Genomic DNA, 27,673 nt, shown 5'->3' on the forward strand with positions numbered 1-27,673 from the left:
ACCACCAAATTTGGTATGCAGTTTCCTCTTACCATAATTTAAAGCAAGGTAAAGTTTGATTGTGACAGTACAATGAGATGTGCATAGAATGTGATTGTGATAGCAGGGACAGTTATCCATTCAAATGAGTGAGGGTGGGGGGAGGTGACAGCAAACATTCCAGCCCCGGGGAGCAGCTGGCAACTGCCCCCACCTCCTGTCCTGAGTCTCACACCCCAGTTCTGAGCTTCTCCCCCACACCCTCAACCCCCTGACATGACTCCTGCATTCCCAACCTCTTGTCCCAAGCCCCTCCTCACCCTCAGTCCTGACTCCTGCACTCCCACATCCCCAAGCCCCTGCCCTGAGCCCCCAGACTCCTGCACTCCCCACACCTTGACAGCCTCAAGCCCCTGTCTGACTCTTATACCCCCACATCCCCAGCCCCCTGCCCTGAAGGACCTGAACAATGCTGGGGAAATCTTCTAGTAATATATTTAAGGGAGTTGCAGTAGCAGCCAACCTAACTATATGCAAGACATTGAGTTGCCACAAACTCACAAATTCCATTCCCTGGTGGAATTAAAAGTATAAAACAGCAGTTAGAGAAAGGCAATAAGGCATACAAATAAGCAAAATATGTAATGAATAGCAAGGCCTTAATGACCTATAAAAGATGTAAAGCAGTGACATAAAGAATTGTTAAAAGGACAGAGACAGTATTGTGGAAAAAGAAACAATGATTATAAGGTTTCAAATATATAAACAAGTTAAGAGAATGAATGGGATACAGAGCAAAAATAAATTTATACCTGGTTTTATAGTAAATGATAAAGTTGGAAGTTCTAATGTAGGAAAAGTGAATATTTTAGTAAAAGAGTTCCAAAAAGCTAACAGTGATATACAGGCAGTCCCTGACTTACGCGAATCCGACTTATGTCGGATCTGCACTTACGAACGGGGCTTTTCTCGCCCCGAAGCTCACGGGCGGCGAGTCGCCACCCGTGTCCTCCAGGGCGAGAAAAGCTTCTCCCGGTCTCCCTGGTCTGCTGGGGGGGTCCAGCAAAGCCGCTGGACCCCCCCAGCAGACCAGGGACACCCGAGCAAAGCCGCCCAGGTGGCGGGAGTCCCGCTGCCTGGGCGGCTTTGCTCGTTTGCCCCGGAGCAAAGCCGCCCAGGCAGTGGGACTCCCGCTGCCTGGGTGGCTTTGCTCCTGTCCCCCTGGTCTGCTGGGGGGGGGGTCCAGCAAAGCCACTGGACCCCCCCAGCAGACCAGGGACACCCGAGCAAAGCCGCCGCCTGGGCAGCTTTGCTCCCGGGCAAACGAGCAAAGCCAGCAGACCAGGGGGACAGGAGCAGACCCCCCCAGCAAACCAGGGGGACAGGAGCAAAGCCTTGGAGCACGCCCGCAGCGGGACAGCCTGGGCGCGCCTGGGCTGTCCCGCTGCGGGCGTGCTCCAAGGCTTTGCTCCCCGTCTCCCTGCAGACCAGGGAGACGGAGAGCAAAGCTGCTGAGCACGCCTGCAGGGGGACAGCCCAAGCGCGCCCGGGCTGTCCCGTTGTGGGTGTGCTCAGCGGCTTTGCTCCCCGTCTCCCTGGTCTGCAGGGAGACGGGGAGCAAAGCCTTGGAGCACGCCCGCAGCGGGACAGCCCAGGCGCGCTTGGGCTGTCCCGCTGCAGGCTTGCTCCGCGGCTTTGCTCCTGTCCCCCTGGTCTGCTGGGGCGGGGGGTGGTGCAGCTAGTGCCCCCCCCCCTAGCAGACCAGGCTTTTCTTGCCTACCCTTGGGGTAGAGCAGCTGGGGGTTGCCAGGTTGGTCCCGCAGCGCCTCTCGGGACCAACCCGGCAGCACCCCAGCTGCTCTGCCCCAGGCGTCATGATTCAGCCGCTGCTGGTCAGTTTCAGCAGCGGCTGAATCAGGACGCCTGGGGCAGAGCAGCTGGGGTGCTGCTGGGTTGCTCCAGTAGTGCCGAGGAGCCACGCTACTGGAGCAACCAAGCAGCACCCCAGCTGCTCTGCCCCAGGCGTCCCCATGTCAGCCGCTGCTGAAACTGACCAGCGGCTGACTACAGGAAGCCCGAGGCAGAGTTGCTCTACCCCAGGCTTCCTGGAATCAGCCACTGATCAGTTTCAGCAGTGGCTGACGCCAGTTCCAACTTACATACAGATTCAACTTAAGAACAAACCTACAGTCCCTATCTTGTACGTAACCTGGGGGCTGCCTGTAATTCAAAAGATTCATAGGGGCAGTTGAGTTAGTGATATAATTCTAAGTAAAGTTTTGTGAACAAATATTTGCTGAAGAAAATGTTGAGCTCTTTCATTACTGTGTAGAATATAAAAATTATGTACTGGATGAAAATATCAGCATCCATTAACTTCAAGCTATAGAAAAGAAATAAAAATACGGCCTCAGATAATGATAGTATATGTAATCCAATGCTTAAGTACGTACTGGAAGGGAGTTTGAATTTTATTGGAGTACTACTGGAAAAATGGAGGCAAGCAGTGGTTATACCTGTAGAACAAGCTGGCAAATTATGCACAAGGCATGATGCATATAAATCTATTGCCTTCCTTTGTGCCTGGGCAAAATTATGTAAAGAATGAGAGATGAGATTGTGAGGCTGGCTGGCCAGGTCATAGGAGAGTAAATTTGCTTGTGTACTGGATCAAAGTGATTGTCAAATATATAGGTGTTTTGGGAGTTCAAACTTCATAAAACTGATTGGATGTAACATGTTTTTTTTCACTTATCTGTTCCTTTGCTAATGTAAGAGCAAACATTTACATTGTAAACACCGCTTGTGACAGACCCAAACCAGTAGGCTAGCTATACTGGCCTCTGGGTCAATAGTTTTCTGTTCCCCGAGTAACCAGAACAGAGGCTGTTGCAGCACAATTATGATGATCTGAGGGCCAGTTAAGAGCTTGCCAGGAGCAAAAGGCTAATCCACTCACCTGTAGACTATTAAGGACCTGCTGGACTAGTTTTAAAGGCTTTCTTTCAGGGAGAGCCAGCAGGCCAAGGATGGGGGAGGGAAGAGGTGGGGAAGGATGTAGTACCTAGAAGAAAGGTACTGGTTGGGGAAGTGACTCAAGGAAAGGCTGCAGCTCTGGTGGTGGAGGGAACAATACCTGCTGCCGCCATTAGGGCCCCTGGGCCAAAATCTGGAGTAGAGGGTGGGCCTGGTTTCCCCCAACCCTCCCTGCACTGCTACAAAGACTATTCCTAAAGTGGGAGGTTGGGACTAAAGAGGGGTTTGCCCCAAATATGTTTGACTTGCCTATGATGAACACTTGTTAAGTATTAGAACCATATGAGATAGTGTGGGATGGCTTTGTTGAATATTTATAAACTTACTAATAACACTCCCTTATGGAGTGCCATCAGCCCTACCCTGTTTAACATTATGACTAATGACATCCTGGAGAGTATACAAGCCAAAATAAATATGACTCTATTTGTGGATGTAACATTCCCCAGAGTACAATCTGAACTGTTGAGCAAAGCAATTCTCAAACTGGGGAGCCTTTTACACTGTTTTGCTGTAATAGCAACCTGTTCACACACAGCCACTAGCATGAAAGATCGCTCGCAGTTGAATTCTATGAGTACTTAATCCAGATGCTCCTGAATCTTATTGCAGTAACACCAGCAAATTCCCAGCCCCAGACTTGTCCTCAAAATATGTGCATCTTTTGGTGGTCAGCCTTTTCCTTCTTTGCAGTATAAGCTCATAGAACGGCCATCATTTCATTAATAGAAAATGATAGTCACAAACTGTGTAACCTCAAATGGAGGTTCCAGACACTTCAATTCAAACATACACTGGTTTAGATTAAACCAATTTATTAACTACAGAAAGGTATATTTTTAAATGATTACAGGTAATGAGATACTAGTCAGAATTTGTTATAAAGAAATAAAAGGTAAAATACAAACTAAGACTTAACAAGCTAAATGAATTCAAAGCAAAGGTTTTTTCTCACCATATGCTTTTACTAGATGAATTCCTTCAGTCAATTCACAGATGCTTCCTTATTTCTTTCAAATATTATTGATGTCATGAATAGAAATGAGCAGAGAGGTGATTGGTGTCCTCTTTTCCTCATTTTAATACACTGCTCTACAGCCAAAATGCTTCTGAAATAAATGCAGTCAAACTTAACTAATTCTGGGTCACTGAGAACGAAAATGATGCTTAAAATTGTTGATTGGCTTTAATTTTCAAGATATGCTATTGGTTCAGTATATATGACCCTTGACTTGCGAATGGCAGAGGATAAGTGAGTTATAAAGGGAAGGGATCTCAATTTAAACCAGAAATGACTAAAATACATCTTTGATTGGATCTATGAATAAATCTATGACTGGGTTTGGACAGTACTTGGTTTTTAGGCAAAACAATGAATGTTGCAATCTGAAGCTGGTATTGCGTCATACATGATATGAATTGCATCATGTTATTCCTAGAAGTCATGGATGTTTTGCTGCATAATGGCAATGTTTTGCCATCAATTCCAGTTGGTCATGCAGTCCATATGAAGGAAACCTATGACAACATGAAACAACTTTTGAGGTGCATAAACTATGACCATCATCAGTGGCAGCTTTGTGGCGATTTGAAGGTTGTTGCTCTCTTGCTTGGTCTGCAGACTGGATACACAAAGTACTGCTGTTTTCTCTGTGAATGGGATAGTTGTGCAAGAGATTCCCACTACATCAAGATAGACTGGCCACTCCGACAGTCATTGGAGCCTGGGAGGAAAAGTGTTCAGCATCCACCACTTGTTGAATCAAGGAAGATTTTGTTACCACCCTTACACATCAAGCTGGGTCTGATGAAGAACTTTGTCAAGGCCATGGACAAAACACAAGCAGCTTTCAAGTACCTCAATAGAAAATTTCCAAGGTTAAGTGAAGCTAAGATAAAGGAAGGTGTCTTTGTTGGTCCTCAGATTCGTGAACTTCTTTGAGATGATGCATTTGACCATGCACTGCGTGGCAAGGAAAAGATGGCATGGAAAGCCTTCCAGTTAGTGGCAATAAATTTTCTCGGAAACAAGGCAGACAACTACAGGTTGTTGGTGGAAAACCTCCTCAAGGCATACAAAAGCCTTGGTTGCAACATGTCACTAAAGATACATTTTTTGCACTCATCTAGATTTTTTTCCACCAAACTGCAGAGCAGTGAGCGACGAGCACGGCGAGCGATTTCACCAGGACGTTGCAACAATGGAGAAACGCTATCAGGGCAAATGGAGCCCATCAATGCTTGCAGACTATTGCTGGACAGTGACAAGAGATGCTCCATTTAATGAATACAAGAGACAAGCCAAGAAGCGCCGAGTAGACACTGAATAGGACTAAACTATGTACATAATAGTTTTTTGTCTTTTGTTTCATAATAAATTGTATTTATATAACCCTTTTGCTGATTTTTAAAGTGTTACATAAACAGGACAGGTGAAATATTATCATGTAAAGCAACCATAAACACATGAAAAGACCTAGGTTTACAATTTATGATTAAAACTCTACTATCTACACAATATACATAGACGTAAAATGTAAAAACTTAAATATCTTGGAAACAGTAGCCAATCAGTTGTTTTAATTGTCATATTTGAATTCAGCACATCAAAATACATAATAAATAGCACATTTTATCTCTGAAGCAGACGACTTCTAAAAAATTGTAGACCAGTGATATCTGTCCCCCTTTGAGAATTATCTTCAACTAGGGTTCAGGTTGCAGCCAGTCTGCTTACACAGAAACCCCCACTTGTTCCATTGGCAAAATGTAAATTTCTCCCCCTCAAACCTTTTTCCTGCTAAACAATGGCTTCTCTGCCCAGTTATAGTCCACTTAATAATGTTGACACGAGCTAACTGTTTGTCTCCTTGGAGCTGGTTTGGCTTATCTTTTTAAACTTAGAGCATGTCTCAGAAATGTCATACAAGAACATTTTATAACTTTATAATGTTCCTATACACTGTGACGTAGTGGGGATTGTATTCACTCCTGTTGTCCCGTATTCACTCTCTTTCCTTCATTGTGTTGTATGTGAGTCTACTGTCCTGTGGTGTTCTGTAGTTATTCTCAGTTTCCTTGGGCACTGCAACGCTGCTTGGATGAGGAGGGGAAGGCTGGGCATGATTCACTATGGAGTTTGTGCAGTCTCTCACAGCCTAAGGACCAGGTGACAGCAGATGACACCTTGATCCCAGGAAGCAGGACAAAGGAGTAGACAGGGCTGCCTATAGGACTGAGACCAGTTGCTGGGTATGTGAGTTTAGATTTCAGCTGTTTAGGGAGAAGTGAGTCTAGCTGGCCTGGGAGGCTGGGCAGGGGCCCAGAGTCCTGGCTCTGCTCCCGCACCCCCAACCCCTACCCCGAGATGGATTGTACTGAATGCACCTGGTTCCTGTAACAACAAATCTGTGCTATGCTGTGTCCCTGTCAACGAATAAACCTTCTGTTCTATTTGCTGGCTGAGAGTTATATCTGACTGTGGATGGGGGTGCAAGGTCCAGTAACTCCCCCACACTCCGTGACACACACATTTTACTGGTCAATAATGTTCAGTAGATTATGAGTTTCCAAAGGATACCTCAGATGGCATATTTTGTACAAAGTTTACCAGAGTTTTGTAAAATCAGCTAACATAAGATTACAAGTCTGTCACAGTAGACTACTGTGTTATATGGGTGAAACATAGTGGATTGACGATAGCTGTGTAGAGAACCAGAGGCAGTCCAGGATCTTTCAGTTATACTTAAGGATTTAAGGTCTCAGTTGGAAAGGTCATTCCCTTTGTTTTACAAAAAGGAAGATTGGCAAAAATATAACCCATATTTCTATATAGGAAACATACAGGTAGTTCAAAATTTTATATTCTTTGTTCAATAGCTAACTTGGAAGAGTCATATAGGTAATACCAAAACTCAATGGGAAGATACAGTGAAGCTGCTGAAAAGTATAGCTCAGAGCAATTGGAGTGCAAATAAGAACACATTGATGCTGTATAGGGCACTAATAGAACCAGTTATAGATTGTGGATCTAAGCCTTTTATTCAAATTCTAAACCACCACTAAAGAAATTAGAGCTAACCCAAGACCGAGCTCTGTAAATCACAGGAGGTGCAAGTACTGCAAATTCATTGTGTATGCTGCAGGCAGCAACTAGAGAAATGTATATACATTTAAGGATGAAATTGTTAGATTTAACCTTTTGAGCTACAGTTAATGGAAATAGTGAAGATAAGGGTAATAAAGGAATATGAGGAAAGTTGGAAATTAAATAGACAAGAAGCAACAGCACCACAAACTCCCACATGCTAACAGGGTCAAAAGGCATGTAAAGGACTTGGGTGAAAAGGAAAGTCTGAAAGAAATTAAAGTATTTTTAGGGGAAATCAGACTATAGCTGGACAGTTGTTTCTACAGCTTGGATATGGAATTATACAATAAGAAAAAGGGAAAATCAGGGCCACAAAATATGAAGGCTATGTCTACATTGCACTTTCTTGTGCGAGAACATACTTAATGAGCCACCATTTTTGCGCAAGGGGCTTTTGAGCAAGAAGGAGCAGTCTACACTGCTCTTTCTTGCACAAAACCCCACTCTTGCGGAAGAGCCATTCTGCCGCTTATTTTCAGGCAGAATAGCTCTTGCACAAGAGGTGGTTTTTGTGCAAGAAAGAACAGTGTAGACTGCTCCTTCTTGCGCAAAAGCCCCTTGCACAAAATGGCGGCTCATTAAATATGCAAATGAGGCATGGTGATATTCATCGCTGTGCTGCATTTGCATATGTTCTTGCGCAAGAGAGCACAATGTAGACATAGCCGAAGACTATGACTTAAGTTTCTACATGGTAAATGGGGTCTGTATTGTCAAATCTATACTGATGGTTCTAGAGATGACAACACAGAAAGAGTGGGAATAGCCTTTTATATCCCTAAATTTGGAAGTAAGAGACCTGTGAGACTATCTGCAGGGGGCCACAAAATTGGATTCTGATGAAGACGAAGCATCATCCACCTCCTGGTGGGCAGAACCAGGCCAGCCATGCTTCACACCCCCAACTCCAGAAGCTAAAGGGCAGGACAGGAAGTTGAAAAGGCAAATCCTGCAGCTCAGTTGGAGGGGAGTTGGGAAAGAGACAGACATATCATGTTTGCTGTAGAACCACATACCTGAGGACGAGCTCTACAGTACCACAGACCCAGGAGGACTGCTGTCAGCCAACTGATGGGAGCATGGAGGAGCTACTGGGACTGCAGTTGGCTGCTTACCTGCGGGAGCGAGGGGGTGACAACAAAGTACCCACATGCAATTGAGGTACATTACAATGAGGATATAGGAAGTAGCCTAGGAACACCAGACTGTAGTCCAGATATGTGGTCAAATACTGGTCAGCATGTTTCAGAGGGATCCCTGCTGACTGAGTTGTAGAACCATCTGTCACTGTTAGGCTATGTCTACACGGCAGGCTTCTTGCGCAAGAACTGTTTTGCACAAGAGTTCTTGTGCAAAATATCTTGCACAAGAGCACGTCCACACTGCCAGTGCTTTTGCACAATAGATGTGCTTTTGCACAAGAGCATCGATGCCAGTGTGGATGCTCTCTTGCACAAGAAAACTCTGATGGCCATTTTAGCCATAGGGGTTTCTTGTGCAAGAAACCCCTGTTGCCCGTCCACACTGCCTTCTTGCACAAGAGCTCTTGTGCAAGAAGGCTTATTCCTTGTGGGGAGAGGAATAACTCTTGTGCAAGAAGTCTTCTGTTCCGATGCTTTACTGTAAATTTACTTGCACAAGCACGCGCATACAGTGTAGACACTACACAAGTTTTTGTGCAAGAACTGCTATTCTTGTGCAAGAAGCCTACAGTGTAGATGTAGCCATGGGGTATGTCTACACTCATGGCTTCTTGCGCAAGAAATATGCAAATGAGGCTAAGCGTGGAATATCACAGAGCCTCATTTACATACCTAATGAGCTGCCATTTTTGCAGAAGAGAATCTTGCACCAGAAGGAGCTGTCAACAGTGCCCCTTCTTGCACAAGAAAAACCCTCTTGTGCAATGCTGTGTTGACTGTTAATCATAAATCAAGATCTGGGACATTATAATTATAAGGACGGATTACCATCTCCAGCTGCTCACAGGGTGCTTTGGCCCACCACTGTGGCAAATGCCCAGTATGGTGGACCCCAGCTACCTGCGTCCACAGAATAACACCTTTGGACTCCTCAGTGTTCCTCCCTTGAGGCTGTCAGGCAGCCAACAGATAGCAAGTCCTGAGCCTCGGCTGTCGCCTCCATCCTAGACATACTGGCTGTGTCTACATTGTCACCCTTTTCCATAAAAGGGATGCAGACTAGACACTTTGGAATTGCAAATGCCGCGGGGGATTTAAATATCCCCCACGGCATTTGCATGAACATGGCTGCCGCTTTTTTCCGGCTTGGGGTTTTGCCGGAGAAAAGCGCCACTCTAGACGGGATCTTGTGGAAAATAAACCCTTTTCTGGAAGATCCCTTATTCCTACTTTCAAGGGATAAAATAAGGGATCTTCTAGAAAAGGGTTTATTTTCCGCAAGTTCCCGTCTAGACTGGCGCTTTTCTCCGGCAAAACCCCGAGCCGGAAAAAAGCAGCAGCCATGTTCATGCAAATGCCGCGGGGGATATTTAAATCCCCCATGGCATTTGCAATTCCGAAGTGTCTCATTAGCAACCCTTTTACGGAAAAGGGTGCCAATGTAGACACAGCCACTGAGTATAATTTATGTTCTCTGGTTTACTCTGCTATCCCCTATTATTTCAGACAGTGAGGGGTTGGTTTTCTTTTACAGTGTTGTGTTCTGGGTTTATTCGTATGCAGTTATCTGTTGTATGCAATATATCTCTTTTAAATTGGATATTAGAGTCTGTGTTTATTTTGGACTGGAGAAATCCGCCAGTGACAGATACGGTGGTTTCCAGGTCAGACCACCTTCTGGGACAAAGGCATTTACCATCTAGTTGGCCCCACACCAACTTACTAGTGCGCCTTTGCTAGTAACAGCTGTTATTCCTGAAAATAATCGGCGTAGCAACATTGCGCAAGAGAGTTTTTCTTGCGCAATAAGGGGCAGCGTAGACAGCTCCTACTGGCGCAAGAGCCTCTTCTGCAAAATGGTGGCTCATTAGGTATGCAAATGAAGCTCAGCAATATTCCATGCTTAGCCTCATTTGCATATTTCTCACGCAAGAAGCCTCAAGTGTAGACATAGCCTTAGAGTTCTGGGCTGGAACTTGGTAGAGTAGGGGGGGTCCTCCTGCAATGAGGTTTAACAGAACTAGGGCTTTATTTCGAACACCTGTTTCAATGCTGCGTGTAGACATGGGCAGTTACTTCGGGCTTGTAAATTTCAAAAAATGGCACCCGGCCGGGAAGATGCAAATCAAGTGTGGGATATTTAAATCCCGGGCTTGATTTGCAATTCCAAATGCCTACATTTGCAGCCCTAGTTCAAATTAGGCTGCAAATGTAAACATACCCTGACTGTACCCTGAGAGAGAAAAGGGGTTTAGCATACACCCCCCCTCATTGACTATGTAGGCTACTCCCTGCCTAGTGTGATGGATTTTTTGGATTGCACCCTGAATCACCTAGCTCTCTCCATTCATTTTATAGGGAGCTTAAGTGCCTAACTCTGTTTTGTGGATTGCAATGTCCCTGTGATTTTCCTCCCTCTACTTACGTACCTAAAAGTTAGGCACCATGACATTCAGCATTTCAACACCTAACTTCCTTTGTGGCTCATACCCATAATCCTGATTCCTCATCCTTCATAGTGCTGATAAGACCTTTGCTAATGCATTGCATTCAGTTTTGGGCAGATCAACTCAGTATCAGAAAGATGCCAAAAATTGTAGAAGATTTAGCAAGAGTTATTGTCAGGAGGATTGACTGGCTGAATTAATAGCTTTTATTTAAAAAACAGCCCTTTCCCTTTGCAGGAAGCTCTATGCTATGCAGTGTTAATGTTCTGCAGCTGAACACTACATTCATGTGAAAAACAGTAAATGGTTAAAATTTCCCTAAGTGGCTTTTTATGTCCAATGTGGAGGAGGATTTCAGATGTCATTTTATCTGAGAATCTTTACTATATATAGAAACTGATACATTTGCACAAAAAAGAGAATATTTAAACAACAATGAAGTAGGCAAAAGCGGTAATGTGTGTGGGATAATGATATGCTCATCAAAAAGAAAAAGTAGAACCTGTAGGGGAAAATGTATAGAATCAGTGGAAAACTTCATATTTTTATGAATTTCACTTTCATTTAAAGGTGATACTCCTCCTATCTCTATTCCCATATGCTTCCTGATCTTTTCAAATAGCTACTGTGAGTGCTCCTGGTAGCAGGTATGCAAAGACCATTCAAATGACATATCTCAAAACACAAAACAGTGCCATAAAACCTGGAGCTATGTCCTTGTCAGTAGTTCAAAATTTCCAGGACAAATGTATGCAGTTGCAGCACTGCAATTTATTGGAACGGATTGGGTACAAAGACATAAGAACAGAAGAACGGCCATACTGGGTCAGACCAAAGGTCTATCTAGCTCAATACCAGATGCCCCAGGGGGAGGGATCACAACAGGTAATCCTCATGTGATCTCTCCCCTGTCACCCACCTCCAGAGAAACAGAGGCTAGGGACACCATTCTTACCCATCCTGGCTAATAGCCATTGATGGACCTAACCTCCATGAATCTATCTAGCTCTTTTTAGAACCTTGTTAAGGTTCTAGCCTTCACCGCTTCCTCTGGCAAGGAGTTCCACAGGTTGATTGTGTGCTGAGTGAAGAAAAACATCCTTTTGTTTGTTTTAAACCTGCTGCCTATTAATTTCATTTGGTGACCCCGAGTTCTTATATTGTTGAAATAAGTAAAAACAAACTTCTCCTTATTCACTTTTTCCATACCAGTCATGATTTTATAGACCTCTATCACATCCTCCCCTGCCCTCCACCCCCAGTCTCCTCTTTTCTAAGACATCATGGTTGGAAGAACAGATGCAACATCTCCAAGAACTTTCCTGGATATTTACATTGAACATATTGGGCAAACTTATGCTCTAATTTTCTCTGCCCGCAGTGCTTTTGCCTTTGAAGTGTAACAACAGCCCCGGAACTGTTACTGAACTTCAAAGGTGAAGGTGCCCTTATTGATTAATTGAATAGTTGATGAAAATTGCATTGACTATTCAATTAGCCAATTGAAATTTAACATCCCTAGTTACCAATCCATGAGAAGATCTTCCCTCTTATCCCATGACAGCTTACTAAAGAGCCTTTGGTAAAGAACTTTGTCAAATGCTTTCTGGAAATCCAAGTACACTGGATTTCCTCTTGTCCACATGCTTATTGACGCCCCCCCCCTCACAGAATTCTAGTAGATTAGTGAGGCATGATTTTCCTTTACAAAAACCATGTTGACTTCCCCCAACAAATTAGGTTTATCTATGTGTCTGACAATTCTGCTCTTTACTATAGTTCCAACCAATCTGGCCTGTAACTGCCAGGATTGCCTTTGGAGCCCTTTTAAAAATTGGTGTTATGTTAGCTATCCTCCAGTCATCTTGTACAAAAGCTGATTTAAAGGATTGGGTAAGGAACCACAGGTAATAATTCTGCAATTTCACCAGAAATCCTAGGTGAACATCCTCTGGTCCTGGTGACTTATTACTATTTAATTTATCAGTTTGTTCCAAAACCTCCTCTGACACCTCAATCTGGGACAGTTCCTCAGATCTGTCAAGTAAAGAGAATGGCTCAGGTTTAGGAATCTTCCTCACATGCTCAGCCCTGGAGACGTAAGCAGAGAATAGCATCTTAATCTTTCAGTGCCCCCAATTTTTTTTTAGTAGGCTTCCTACTTCTGATGTACTTAAAAATTGCTATTACTTTTTGAGTTTTTGGCTAGCTGTTCTTAAAATTCTCTTTTTGGCCTTTCTAATTATATTTTTGCCCTTCAATTGACAACATTTATACTTTTCTATTTTCCTCATGAGGATATGACTTCTTCGTCTTTTTGTGTTTCACTGCTGCTTTTACTTTGTTTACCCTTGGTGACACTTTTTTGGTTCTTTTACTATGTTTTTTTTTATTTGGCGTATGCATTTCAGTTGAGCCTCTATTATAGTGTCTTTAAAAAGTTTCCCTACAGCTTTCAGGATTTCACTCTCGGTACTGTGTCTTTTAATTTATTGAACTTCCTCATCTTTGTGTAGTCTCCATTTCTGAAATTAAATGTTACAGTGTTGGGCTGCTATAACATCTTCCACATCACAGGAATGTTAAATCTAATTATATTATGGTCACACTTAACTAGGGTCCAGCTATATTCACCTCTTGGACCAGAATCTGTGCTCCACTTAGGACTAAATCAAGAATTGCCTCTCCTCTTGAGGTTTCTAATACTAGCTGCTCCAAGAAGCTGTCATTTAAGGTGTCAAGAAATTTTGTCTCTGCATCTCATTCTGAGCTGACATGTACATGCTCAATATGAGGATAGTTGAAATCCAGTGGTGGTGGAAGAGAACGTATCCTTGCTGCTATATTCTCATTAGAGCATGGAACTACCCTCCATAGAGATTCTATGATACAATTTGGTTCATTTAAGATTCTTACTTTATTTGATTCTACACTTTCTGTCACATATAATGCCACTCCTTCACCAGCACAACCTGTCCTTCCAATATATTTTGTACCCTAGGGTTACTGTGTCCAATTGATTACCCTCATTCCACCAAGTTTCTGTGATGCTTATTTATATAAATACCTTCATTCAATATGAGGTTGGTAGTGATGCTGTCATTGTGAGGGAAATTGGTGTATAGAGAGGTGACCTCCAGGCTGGCAAGGATGGTGTTGTGAGGGAGGTTGGTAATGTTGCAGAGTTCTGGAGATTGTGTCCTGGATGAAGCAGGCTCTCTGGTGAGTGGTTTGAGGATGGTTTCTAAGAGCTATGACATTCCTTTAGTAAGAGTGCTATTGCCCCATATGAAGGTCTGCCTGGAATCCCTTATTTGTGTGTCTTGGAAAGCATGCAGAATATTCTTGGAGAGTTTGTGGAGGATGAGTTTGTAGATACCTTTTTTTTCCCTCTTGGAGCTGTCTGAGGAAAGATTTATGATAGCCTTAAACTCTATGCAGAATTTTGGTGGGAGGTCTTTGAGTTCTTTATAATATGTAGTGTCAGAGTTATTGGAGGACCTCATTAATGTAGTCATCACAGTGTTGCATAAATTGCTGGTTTCGTCCCCTTGGAGGCTAGTCTGATTTACCCCAAGAAGAGAGTCACACTTTCAGGCTGGGTCCAACTCAAGTTTATTGGTTGCAACCAAGGTACGGCTAAGGAACTCAATGTTCAAAGCAGAGCCGACCCTGAGCGTTGGCTAAGCATCCTTTTTATACTTTCTTTAACTTTCTTATCTAACTTGGCATGTCTTGATTTGTTACCTTAGCTTCGTGTTGCAGCGTTATTGGTTAGCATACTTCAACTTTATTCCACTCAGTAACAACCACCAGTATAGCTTACTTAAGCAATAGCAATTAGCAAATTTCCCTAACTCAAGTAATACGTGTAATCCAGTCCTTGAGAAATGGGTCTAAACAGCTAGTTCCCCTTTTTACTACAGCTTCTAAAACATGCGTAATTAGCTAAATCATAGAATCATAGAATCATAGAATAATAGGACTGGAAGGGACCTCAAGAGGTCATCGAGTCCGGCCCCCCGCCCTCAAGGCAGGACCAAGCTCCACCTACACCATCCCTGACAGATGTCTATCTAACCTGTTCTTAAATATCTCCAGAGAGGGAGATTCCACCACCTCCCTTGGCAATTTATTCCAATATTTGACCACCCTGACAGTTAGGAATTTTTTCCTAATGTCCAATCTAAACCTCCCCTGCTGCACTTTAAGCCTTGTCCTGTCCTCAGAAACCAAGAGGAACAAATTTTCTCCTTCCTCCTTGTGACACCCTTTTAGATATTTGAAAACCGCTATCATGTCCCCCCTTAATCTTCTTTTTTCCAAACTAAACAAGCCCAGTTCATGAAGCCTGGCTTCATAGGTCATGTTCTTTAGACCTTTAATCATTCTTGTCGCTCTTCTCTGTACCCTTTCCAATTTCTCCACATCTTTCTTGAAATGTGGCGCCCAGAACTGGACACAGTACTCCAGCTGAGGCCTAACTAGTGCAGAGTAGAGCGGCAGAATGACTTCACGAGTTTTGCTTACAACACACCTGTTGATACAACCTAGAATCATATTTGCTTTTTTTGCAACAGCGTCACACTGTTGACTCATATTCAACTTGTGGTCCACTATGACCCCTAGATCCCTTTCCGCCATGCTCCTTCCTAGACAGTTGCTTCCCATCTTGTATGTATGGAACTGATTGTTCCTTCCTAAGTGGAGCACTTTGCATTTCTCTTTATTAAACCTCATCCTGTGATGATACATCACCCTGTGATGTAAATGATATGTGCTGTTTCAAGCTTAAGTAATGGAAGGGGGAAGAAGCACACATAGTCTTTACTATATTTTACTACAACAGTTAAAGACTATTATGGCATCCCCTATGTTTGTTGGTTTGATCTTTATCTGGTGGCTGGATTTCAAGGACTACACAGCTGTTTCCTCTGCAGGGAATTGATTGTGGTTGATGTGATGTTTGTTGAGGGTTTCAGTCATTTTCCCCTGAAACAATCAATGTAAACCACACACTTGATCTTTACTTGATATACCACTACACTGCAGGCTGCTTGCCAAATAAGGAAAACAAGGATATCTCAGGTCACATTGAGAAGTTTCTCCAACCAGAAGGGATAACAGTGGTCACAACTTTACAGATATAGGTGCCTTTTAAATCAATGGGGCCAGTAGATGCCCAGCACTTCCAAAAGTCAGGCATTTCTAGTTAGGTGACTTAATTTGGGTCTGGGTTCTTATCAATTAAGGCCCTTGTTTAAAAATATTGTCCTTGTATTCTGCAGAATCTTCTTTTGTCCCGGATTGGGGACTAACTTTACACATGAAGCAAACTGGATCTGGCCAGTGGGTCAAATGTTTGATCACTGGAGCTTTTAAAAGATAAATAAAGGGGGATTACGAATGACTAGTGCAGTCATCATACAGTTACTAAGGCATGTAGGAAATGTGTCAGCCTTGAGACTGACAGAAGTGCACCATACTTTAAGTCATTGTGCTTGTTAAATTTGGAGCTGTTTTCATACCAGTAATGCAATAATAATGATATGACACTTGACAGGTGCCACAATAATGTGCAATGTTAGGGTCATTGTAGTCTCCTCCACTTACCCTGTATTAAATTTGGATAGTATAATGTCTCTTGTGAAATAAAACACCACTGGAGTGCTTGAAAATTGGGTACTGCAATTTTTTCCTATGAGGCTAATTTATTTTAAATCTGTATGCACTTGTAGCAGCATCTATCAGATGCTGTCAGTAGGACAATAAAGCATCTACTGTAGATACTCTTTGGAATACCAATGAGCTCCTCATTTTACCACACTAAATAGTCATGAAACCTATTGTTTTCAGATGATGGCAGAAGGTCATTAAAACAAATGATCCTATTTCCAAACAATGACAACAAAAACACAATTCAATACAAAGTGGTGTGTCTGTCATTAAGTACAAACAGCATGCTAAATATTGTGCTATACTAACTTCAATTGGCTCTCTACAGGTGGACTGGTAGCAATATTGAAGTACTAAAGCTAAACATGCTGTTCTGACGTCTAAGATTATGTTCCAACCATGTTTGTCAGAGACACAGAAACTTCTAATGTCAAGAGGTGTATTTCTTGCTTACATTGCAGGCTACTTCCTCCCTAGCTAACACTTCACTCAAATAAGCAGCCAGTTGATCCATAACAAATTCAAACTATTGGCCCTTAATCCTGTGAGTCAGAATCTCTGTAAATTGTGAGATTTTACATTATGCTCATAACATTGCATAATAAGCCAGACCTGCCAAGCCTGTGGCTTTTCCCTGTAGGCTTTTGCATTTTGACTTGGATCACTGGGAAACCTGTCCAGTCTACTGTTTTTCCTGGTTCTGGTCATGAGGGTTCCATATGAACTCAGAATGATGTGCATTAAGAAATGGCCCTGTCTTGTGCTGCTTCCCAGCACCCATCTCTTATTTCTAAGGACTTATTTGAAATGGGGGAGTGGCTGTCAAAACTGCAGCTAAGTTGCGGGCAAGCCATGGAAAATTGTGGAGCTGTAACTAATGGACTTTATTTGAGGTATCAAAGTCCATCATTACTTTTCTGCAATTTTCCACTGTCAGCTGCCTGGGGCTGAGTGTGGAGGAGGGCTCCCGCTGCCAGCCCTGTGCATGGCAGGGCTCCTGCTATAAAAATTGCAGCAGAAGTCTAATATTGTGGAATCTACAATATTGCAAGGTAATTATGGCCTTATTTTTCATACTTTAGGGGTATGTCTACCCTACAGAACAAAGTAATTAAGATACACAAATTCAGCTATGTCAATTGTGCAGCTGACGTCGAAGTAGCTTAACTCTGCTTTTGGCGCTGTCTATGCTGCAGGAAACTGAAGGAAGAACACTTTTCCTTCAACTTCCGTTATTCCTTGTGAAAGCAGGGTTCTTCTTCGGGGATGTCCCCGCGGGTGCTCCACTATGGGTGCTGGGCTTGCCCCGGAGCCGCAGACGGAAGCTGTTCATGTCAATGAACCAGTAATCCTACCAACTTTTTTCCCGAAGCCCCATACCTCACCACGAGAAGCGGCTCTACACTCCCTGGACACCCATCGGGCCTTAGCATTCCACATAGACCACACTAAACCTTTTAGACGTATCGACCATTTATTTGTCTTCCTGGCAAATAGGACCAAGGGTCAGCACCTATCTTTCCAGAGGATTTCAAATCTTATAACCTCATGCATAACGCAATCCTAAGCAGCAAAACGCTTACCCCTCCCCGCCCAACCACGTGTCCACTCCACCAGGCATGGCGTCCTCAACAGCGTTCCTTAAGGGAGTATCCCTTAGGGATATTTGCAGGACAGCAAGCTGGTTGTCACATGAGAACTTTGCCAAACACTACTCTATGTCTCTAGGCATTCGTTCAGATGGGGCAGTGGCGACTGCAGTGCTCTCCACAGTGGATAAATAGGGACTCCTCTGGCCCTCCTTCCATTCTGGCGACCACTGCTACACAGTCACCCATCGTGGAGCACCCGCGGGGACATCCCCGAAGAAGAAAGCGAAGTTACTCACCTTCGGTGCAGTAACTGTTGTTCTTCGAGGTGGTGACCCTGACCTTCTCCCCCCTTTGGAGTCCTCTCTTTCTCGTGTGTCTTACAGACTCTGAGGCGATCTTGAGGAACGGGCGGGAGGCCGGACCGCGTGCTAGAGAAAAGAGCATGAAAGCCGCGAGCCCGCAGCACATGTGCGGTCCGGCTGAACACTGCTTCTCACAAGCTTCCGTTTGCAGCGCCGGAGCAAGCCCAGTACCCATAGTGGAGCACCCATGGGGACACCACCTCGAAGAACGACAGTTACTGCACCAAAGGTGAGTAACTTCGCTTTACTGGCATCAACCGGAGTGCCCCTCTCACTTCGAATTAGCTGTCTGGAAGATCGACAGCAGCAACTTTGATCTTCCTCTATAGTGTAGATGTACCTTAAATGATCTATCCAGATTCCTCACCCTCTCCCCATAAATTAACCATAAGCAAATATATTTCTATAGTTTCTAATGTCAACACATACCAGACTTCCCATGTCATCCCATTCAAAATTGAAATTTCTTCTATAAGGTTACAACTACTGAGATTCCTGCATTGAGTCAGGGAGCAAGCTGCTTGGCACAAACACATGGGAATACAGTTTCCTGTGCACATTCTGAAAAGGTCATCACCAGACTCTGAATACCTATTGTTAGAAATACGTTGATATGTCTCCATCTTAAAAAATTATGGTGGTTAATGAGTAAAATTAGGGGTAGTGCTACTATAAGGCACCAGTTCCCTTGCTTCTCCCCCCCCCCATTGGTGTATGTGAAAAAGAGAACAAGATCAGTTAAGGAAATTGAGCATGAAAATAACTGTGTGGAGTTGATATAGCATCTCTCCACAATGAGTGTTTCTTACAACAGTTTGTCCGTTTTGTGCTACCTTGCTTTTTTGTTCTGTGTTGAAATCAGTGGAACCAACTGACAAGCAGCCATCAACGGGAGCAGGAATGCAGACTATACCAATGTATCAACTGTAGCAGCCAACCTCTTCCCATCCAGAAATACCTTGATCAGCCTCCAACATCGTTTCTAAAATTCTTCAAGCCCCCTTAGCAGCGAGCAAAGGAAGTCATGGCCAATATTAAGGAACTATGGCAAACTGAATGGCAGCAGGTAGACGTCTCAATCAAATATCTTGCGTTGGATCCCACCACTGAACAGAAAGGTTTCTATCTTCCCCGGAGACTGTGGTGTGTTCTAAACCAGTTTAGAACCGGTCAGGACAGGTACAGTTAAGTGGAATTTGTTGCCATCTCCACTTTGTGATTGTGGCAGTCCGCAAACTATGCATCACATTGTTGCGGAATGCCCAACACAAAAATGTATTGGCTCACTAGAGGGTATCCACAATCTAACCAATAATGCTGTTTGCTGGAGAGTTTGGATATCCAACTTTGACAAAGAAATTCAGCGTTGAACACAACATTCGAAAGAAGAAGTGGAACCAATGGATTGCTCTAAAAAATATGCATGGGAGTAAGGGTATGTCTACACAGCAAAGTTATTTCGAAATAACAGTCCTTATTTCGAAATAACTTTCCTAGCATCTATACAGCCAAACCGCTATTTCAAAATAAATTCAAAATAGTGGAGTGCTTATTTTAAATTTGATAAACCTCATTCTACGAGGAATAACACCAAATTCAAAATAGCTATTTCGAAATAAGTGCTGTATAGACACTTATTTCAAAATAGGGGGCCTCCAGCCTTCCCAGGGTGCCCTGGTGGCCACTTCAGCCTAAACCAAGAACACTCCACTTTCTCCCCCCCGTCCCAGGAGCCCTTAAAGGGGTTGACTCTGGTCACAGTGCCTGTGCCAGCTCCAAGCCTGCCAGGCCAGAGCCAGCAGTCACTGCGCCTGACCCAGTGGCCCCAAAACATGAGCCAGCAAGCCACTGGCAGCCAGCCCTCCACCGCTCCCCAGGAGCAGTCTGCCAGTTCCCAAGAGCCTGCCAGGGCCCAGAGAAGGCGAGCGCCTTCCTGGTCCAGGGTGGAGATCATGGACCTTATTCAGGTTTGGGGAGGATGCCCCCAATGTCCATGATCTCTGCACTAGTGGGAGGAATACAGCCATCTATGGCAGGATAGCTGCCAGCCTGGCCACCAATGGCCACATGCGAACCCAGAAGCAGGTGTGCATGACAATCAAGTTGGTCCGGCGAAACCTCCAACCCTGAACCCTGAGCTTCCCCTCTCCCTTCTTCCCCTTGCTTCCCCCTTCCAGCTCCCTCCTCCCAGGTTTCCCCCATCCTTCTCCCACCCTCTCTTCTCCCCTCTCCCGCCTCCTTTCCCCAGTCTCACCAGAGTTTCATTCCCTCTCCCCGAGTTTTGTTAAATAAAGAGAGTTTGTGTTCATGAAAATACGTGTATTTTATTTGACATCAGGAAGGAGGGTTGGGGGGGTAAGTGGAAGGACGTGAGGGAGGAATGAGGCACAAGCCGCCAATGGGGCAGACCAGGGAGGCTCTTACTGCTCTTCAGGGTGGAAGCAAGCAAGGAAACCTGAGAACTGAGGGGGGGGGGGTGCCTTTAAGCACAGACCTGAGATAGCCTCAGGCAGCAGCCTTACACAGTAAGTCCTGACCTGGTGCCCTGCCAGAACTGGTTCCAACCAGCCTTAAATGTGATTCAGAGTCCATTCAGTGTGGATGCACTATTTCGAAACAGCAAAACGCTATTTCAAAATGCATTTTGTGTGTAGATGCGTTATTTCGAAATAAGCTATTTTGAAATACCACTGTAGTGTAGACATACCCTAAGGACATGCTTTTACACAGACTCCTCCTCCCCCCAAAAAATCTGGTAGCAGTGAGTCTCAGAGCCTGGGTCTACTTTCTTGGGCAGAGCTTGGACTCTGAAGCCTAGGCACTGGGATTGGCTTCAGAGTCTGAGTTTTAGCTCAACTCACAATGTCCAACATGGCTGTTTTTAGCACCATAGAACAAGCCTATAGACACAGGCTCTGAAACTCACTATAGATTGAACCTCTCCAGTCTGTCACCCTTGAGACCTGACAAGTGCCGAACCAGAGAATTTGCTGGACCACAGAAGGTCAATATTGTCTAGCAATAGTACCAACACTTCAATTGTTTACTGGGCTGTTAGAAGACATTTAGGGTAAATTAGAGCTAAACAACAGCACAAAACACTGAGAGCCAGGACTGGTGGCTGTAAACAAACTTTATTGGACCGTGGGAAACTAGGCCACACCCATAAGTGGACATCCAGCTAATTAACATCATGCTGAACCACATGTTGCTGGACCAGAGAATGCCAGACTAGAGGTTCAACCTGCATTGCATGGATTTATTTTATTTTATTCATGCATGAATGACACAGGTATACATATAAAGGTTGCAAAGTCAAGTGCTCCAAATTAGGAAATGCCAGAGTTAGAGGTTTCCTTTACAACCTTAATTTTACCTCCGTATATGTATGCAATATGACAGTCTTAAACAGTATGTGAGCATGTAGTTATTTTTCACAGGATTCCTGCTTCACTCAGGATGGATGCATGGTACTCAGTTGATGAGCAGCTAGTCAATACTTTGCTTTTTACCTATTATTCAGTATGTGCCTTATGTACTGCACACTATTAAATCCTTATTATCAGGACAGAATTATTAATTTGCTCATATGCTGTTTTTGACACTCATCACTACAGTATTTCAGTGCTTCACAAATATTAATTAATCTTACCACCTGTAAAATGAGATCCTTTTAATACCATTTTACAGAAAGGGAATTGAAGCACCAAGAAATTAAAGTTAAAAGTATCCACTAATTCAGGGATGGGCAATAATTTTTGCAGAGAGGCCACTTAAGGAATTATGGCAGTGGTTGCGGGCTGGTCCCTGGAAAGGGCAGGGCCTTAGGCAGAAGGGGTGCGGCCTTGGGTAGAAAGGGGCTGTTCCCTCTAGGCACTGTGCACCCCTGGCAGGGAGAGGGAGCCACCAGCCACTTTGAACAACTAATGACTTTGCACACTCCTTCAGCCCCAGGTCTCGATTGGCCTGGGGGCAGGGGAACAGTAGGGCAGGCCGTGGGCCAGATTAAATGGCTGGGTGGGCCAGATTCGGCCCACAGGCCATATCTTGCCCACCCCTGCACTAATTTTTGGGACCCAATTTGAGACACCTAATACTTAGCATTATTTAACACTTGAATATATAAAGTGTAGCTCCCGCTGACTTCAAATGAAGCTAGGAGTGCTCAGCACTTGTGCCAATAAAGCCAGTCTGAGGATGGACTGAAAATTTCTGGGCATGTCCCAACACCTAAACAAATACTGTGCTTTAATTTTTAATGAGGCTAATGAAAAGCTTAGTAATAGTGGCAGGATAGTTAATAACAGAGATATGGAGGTAGAAGTTACACATCCAAGGTGGAAGTCAAATTCAAACAACTTAATGGAACTAAATTGGGGAGGGAGGGAAATAATCTCTAACCAAAAATATTAAAGGATTGGCACATGAAACTGCAAGCCCAATAGCAAGGATACTACAGGTCTATTAGGTTGACCTCAATTGCATGTAAGACTGTGACTGGGTTCCTGGAGGCTGAGTAGTATAGGCCTTCAGGAAAAGGAGGTATCCTAGAAAAACTCCGTTGTGTCCAGGGAACGCGTCTACTCGTCTGCCTTTTTTTTTTTTTTTTTTTGGCAGAAGAGCAGATCTGCTCATTTGGAAGTCCTGTCTTTCTCCTTCCATGAGAAAGAAGGGCTCTTCCAAAAGAGGAGGTTTTTCTGAAATTTGGCCCCGTGTAGATGGGCCAAATTTTGGAAAAGCCTCTTCTGACAAAACTATCAGAATTTGCTCCGTAATTTGCGTACCTTTTTCCGATCTAACATTGTAGTCTAGACATAGCCTTAGTGGCTAGATCACTGAATAGGTAGGCAGAAAAGGGTGGAGAAAGCTGCCCCCTTTTCCTACTGTGTACCTGGACCACAAACTCCAAGCCACTCCCTTTGGAAGTCCTTAAGTTTGGGGCTTGGCCCTAAGAGTCCAGATTCCCTTAGTAAGAGTTTCTCAGTAGCCACCCCTTTTGTTGCCCAGAGGCAAAGGGTGAGACTTATTTGCTTCCATGGCTACTAGGCAGGCTCTGGTTCAGGTCCTCAGACCAAGCTCCTGCTTACTTACTAGTCAGCCCCAAAATTAGCCAGACTCCTTCCTTTTCTCCTTCTCCAGGCCTGGAATTGGTTGCAGGTAAAGCAAGATGGGGTTAGCTAAACCCACAGGCTTTCTTTAACCCCTGGGGTGGGAGGAGAGACGGGCATTCCTTTCTTTTTCTTCACTCCCTCACAAATATCTCAGAACAAATTTTGAAAAAAAGTAGTTAAGGACTTAGAGATGACCAGTAACTGGGATAAAATACAACAGTTTTATAAAAGATAGATTATGCCAGACCAATCTAATCTGCTTCTTTGAGAGGATAACTGATTTTTTTAAGACAAACAAAATGCAGCAGAGCTAGTCTACCTGGATTTCAATAAGACATTTGATATAGTTACACATGGTAAATTATTACTTGAATTGGAGAAGATGGGGATTAATAAGAGGACTGAAAGGTGGATAAGGAACTGGTTAAAAAGAAGACTATAAGAGGTCATACAAAAGGTGAGCTGTCAGACTGGAGGGAGGCTACTAGTGGAGTTACTCAGGAATTGGTCTTGGGACCAGTCTTATTTAACAGTTTTGATGACTGATCTTGGTACAAAACATGGGAGTGTGCACGGGCAGCAGGAGAAACTTCCACTGAGAGGATAGCTCCTTGTCCCACTTCTTCCACTTTTGGCCCCGCTCTTGCCCACCACTGGCTTGCAGTTTACCACCTCACTCCCTCCCCTGCCATGCGGCCTCCCTCCACTCACCTTCTCACCCCCAGTACTCACAGACCACTTGCCTCTTCACCCTCATCCTGATGTTCACTTGCCCCCTTGCTTCCCCACCAGCTCCCCTCTCCATTTGCTGTGCTGCTGGCTCATTGTTTGTCTCTTCACCCTCCGCCTACCTGTCATGACCCCCCACCTCCTTTTTTCACCTTATAGTACTAATAGCATTCACCTGTAGCTCAATTGCCAGATGGATTCTTTTCTGCATGGCACGGAATTCGGTATATGCTGTATAGAGAGACATGGTTTGTCAGACCACTCGCACCAAAGTGGAGCCTAATCTCTTCTTTTTCAAAATTGTTTGTCACTGACAGCCCTGCATTTAGGCAATAGTTTAATAAACCTTTTTTACACTCAACTCCCTGCCAGACTTGTCTACTTTAAACTGGGTTTGAATAAAACCACCAGATCAAGAAATAAACTCGCTGATTATGTCAGCTCCTCCTTGAGTGAGGTTAGTCAAAAATACTTCTGCTGAGTATGGAGAATAATTTGCATAACATGGGAATAACTGATGGGTCATTTGGAAATGGTTTTTATTTAACCCAAATAATACATGTAAAACAGTGTAAAAATGGCTGTGTGTGGCCAAAGGATTCCTGCAAGCTGACAAATGCCTGTTGAATGGCTTCATTACCACTGAAACGGCCCCTCTAACAGTTTCAGTGTTCTGATGCTAGGTCTCTGGAAGGCTTTTATCCCTGACTTGTGTAAAGTTACTCAGGGATACCCTCTGCTCACCTCCTCACTCACTTAACTGCCCCGGCTCACAGCTTGCCTCCTTGTGCCCTGCCCCCACCTCAGCCCTGCAGAGGATGGGAGATGAGAAGGGATGTGGCCAACTGTGGCAACCTCTGAAGTGAGGGATGGAGTGGAAGAGAGGAGGAAGACTCAACAGAGAGTGGCAGCAGGTGGCAAGGGCCTTGGAAGGATCTGAGCAGGGAGAAGAAGAGGCAGGACTATAGCCCAGGTGTCCAGTAGCAGGTCCGTGGCGACTGCACTAAGGGAGGCCTCCCTGGCCTATTATACCTGCTGCCCATGACAGTGTGCTAATAAAACTTGCAGGTGGCAAAATTGGGAGGTATTACCAATACGGAGGCAGACCGGAATACTATATATGAAGTTCTGATTAACCTTGTAAACTGGAGTAATAGAAGTGGGATGATATTTAATAGTGCAAGGTTATGCATTTAAAGACAAATAACAAGAACTTTTTCTATATGCTGGGGACTTTCCAGCTGGAAGCAACAAAGAAGCAGAAAGACCTGGGTGTATTGGTTGATCATGGGATCACTATGACTCAATGTGATGTGGCCATGAAAATGGATAATGCAGTGCTGGGATTCATTAAAGGAGGTATTTCTAGAAGAGACCGGGAAGCGTAAATATCCCTATACAAAGCACTGGTGAGGCCCATCTGGAATACTGTGAGCAGTTCTGGTCTCCCATATCTAAGAAAGATGAATTCAAATTGGAAGAGATGCAGAGAAGGGCTACTCGGATGATCTGAGGAATGGAAAATCTACCTTCTGAGAAGAGACTCAAGGAGCCTGGCTTATTTAGCCTAACCAAAAGAAGGCTGAATTTAGATAGCTCTCTCTTAATACACCAGCAGGATAAATATTGGGGAGTGTGACAGGGTGCGCCAAGTAACCAGGCTTGCTGGGCTGAGAAGGCCCCTCCCCCGTAGCCTTGCAGGGCATGTTCCAGTGCAGGGTCAGCATAAAGGCTCAGTCGGGGCTGACCAGTGGAGGGGAAGGAGTTTCTGCCAGGGCTGAGGAGCAAGCATCTCCGCAGGATCAGCCAGAGCAGCCACTCCAGCTAGAGCCGGAGCCACCGCGCCAGCTGGAGCCACAGCTGCCGCAGCCACCCCTGTGGCCACCGCACCTGTCACGAGCTACTGCCACAGCTGTGACGCCAACCGCTAGGCCGCCAGCCACCGCCGTCGCCAATGGCAGGCCAAGTGCAGCCACTAGCATGGCATGTTCACCAGCCTAGGGCAGGGGGCAGGAGACCACCTGGTAAGCTCGGCGTGCTTTGGGGATGACTCCCCACCAAGCCAGTGGGGGGAGCCACCCACCACTGATAGGGCCCTGTGCTGGGGCCCAGTGGAGAGGAAGAGGCCGGGCTCCTCTACCCCCTTACCCTGACACCCTGGAGAGGGGTGCAATTTGGAAGCAGTACAGACTAGGCCTGAGCCATACTGACCCCAGCCAGGGGGCAACACGGACTAGGCTGCTGGGCCATATTGTCCCCCCAGTCAGGGGCCAAAACAGACTCAGCCTCCAGGCCATATTTTCCCCTCCCAAAGGAGCGCAGGGCACGCAACCCTGTGACAGGGAGGAAGAAGAGCTAAGCATCGACGTTTACACAAGAACAAATAGATATAAACTGGTCATCAACAAGTGTAGGGCCAAAATTAAGTGAAGTTTTCTAGCCATTTGAGAGGTGAGGTTCTGGAACAGCCTTCAAAGGGGAGCAGTAGGGGCAAAAGACCTAATGGATTTCAAGACTGAGCTTGATTAAATTTATGACAGGAGAAGTCTGATGGTACTGCTTATGATATCTTGTCAGTCAATTACTGCCAGTAACAAAAGTCACCAACAGCCAGAGACAGGACACTGGGGGTACGTCTAGACTACATGCCTCTGGCGACAGAGGCATGTAGATTAGGCTACCCGGCATAGGAAAATGAAGCGGCGATTTAAATAATCACCGCTTCATTTAAATTAAAATGGCTGCCGTGCTGAGTCGATCAGCTGTTTGTCGGCTCAGTGTGCTAGGCTGGACGCTCCGCGATCGACATCAAAGGCATTTGTCGCCCGCCCCATTATGCCTCATGGGATGAGGTTTACCAGGGCAATTGACAAATGCCTTTGATGTCAACTGCAGAGCGTCCAGACTAGCGCGCTGAGCCGACAAACAGCTGATCGGCTCAGCGCAGCAGCCATTTTAATTTAAATGAAGCAGCGATTATTTAAATTGCCACTTCATTTTCCTATGCCGGGTAGCCTAATCTACATGCCTCTGTCGCAGAGGCATGTAGTCTAGACATACCCTAGATGAGAAGGGCTCTGAGTTACTACAGAAAATTCTTTCCCAGGTATCCGCCTGGTGTATCTTGCCCACGTGCTCAGGGTCTAAACTGGACACCATATTTAGGGTCAGGAAGGAATTTTCCCCTGGTTAGATTTGCAGACATTCTGGGGCTTTTTGCCTTCCTCTGCAGCATGTTTCACTACTTTTTGCCTTCTCCAACACTGTGCTTTCCCAAGGCAGGACAAAAGGGCGAGGGCATAATCCTTCCTCTTTTAAAAGTGATGGCCTTGGAGAGAGATGGAGTGTGGTATGGAAGAGGTGAAGCAAGGGTAGGGCCTTAGGGGAAGAAGCAGAGTGGGGATGGGTCCTTAAGTTGGAGCAGGGTCAGGGTCATGGGAGAGAGGAGG

The 27,673-nt window shown here is 44.8% G+C and overlaps 1 long non-coding RNA gene across 1 annotated transcript in view; it reads left to right on the top strand.

Annotated features, from left to right (window-relative positions):
• LOC112545285 (uncharacterized) overlaps positions 1–20,685 on the top strand; it is a 39,363-nt gene extending 18,678 nt beyond the window's left edge. Inside the window, exons 2-3 of the long non-coding RNA XR_016348893.1 lie at positions 18,406–18,613; positions 19,247–20,685. This is a non-coding gene — a long non-coding RNA (uncharacterized LOC112545285). The remainder of the gene's footprint in view (positions 1–18,405; positions 18,614–19,246) is intronic.
• The last annotated feature ends 6,988 nt before the right edge of the window (positions 20,686–27,673 follow it).

This window comes from Pelodiscus sinensis, chromosome 2 (assembly GCF_052426305.1).
Source record: "Pelodiscus sinensis isolate ZL-2025 chromosome 2, ASM5242630v1, whole genome shotgun sequence".
In the NCBI taxonomy this organism is placed as follows: domain Eukaryota; kingdom Metazoa; phylum Chordata; order Testudines; family Trionychidae; genus Pelodiscus; species Pelodiscus sinensis.